Source organism: Fragaria vesca, linkage group LG3, assembly GCF_000184155.1.
Source record: "Fragaria vesca subsp. vesca linkage group LG3, FraVesHawaii_1.0, whole genome shotgun sequence".
Classification (NCBI taxonomy): Eukaryota; Viridiplantae; Streptophyta; class Magnoliopsida; order Rosales; family Rosaceae; genus Fragaria; species Fragaria vesca.
Genome location: NC_020493.1, coordinates 14,341,522 through 14,342,233, shown reverse-complemented (window position 1 = coordinate 14,342,233; position 712 = coordinate 14,341,522).

Sequence of the window (712 nt, the reverse complement as noted above, 5' to 3'; positions counted from 1 at the left end):
TCCCGGTCTAGAGACCATTTTGTCAAAACTACTCACGTCAGCTCATGACATTAATGCAACTGTTGTGGATCTTCGGATCACTGGTTCAAGATTGTCAAGCTCCTTTAAATTGTGAATGCATACAAAAAGGTATGGAAAATCAATATGAGGACAAGAACGTCATCCTCATGATCGCGAATTTCAAAGATTCGGATCCTGCTCTAGCTACCCATGACATTGATGTCATCGGCTAGACATTGATTTTCGTTCCAAGTTATATATACTAAGGCGTTGTATCGACGTCCTTTGTCTATTTGAGACCTCGATGTACTCACATTAGCAATAATGAATGCCTTAAGAATTTTTCGAAGTGAAACTATTCTCCTCTTATGGTTCATATTGATTTACAATCAAGATGTACACTTACATCGTCCTTAGAAACATGGCATATTGTGCCGATTTTGATCCCTTTCTTTGAAGGTGACTCATGGCACTGCATCCTCAAGGAGGATCGCCCATGTGTTTCCGGTTAAGTCTTCTACCCTATAGCGGATTTTTCATCATCAATTGTTCAACTAGGCTCATCGAAGCTCAGTGTGATGTCTTAGAATTGTCCGAAATTAAGGAGATAGTGGTTTTAAGTGTGCCTCGCACTACCGACCCTCCACGGACATGCCTGGTCATACTGACTTGGAGTTACCGAAAGCTTTTGATTTTGGATCCCCCTACGCTA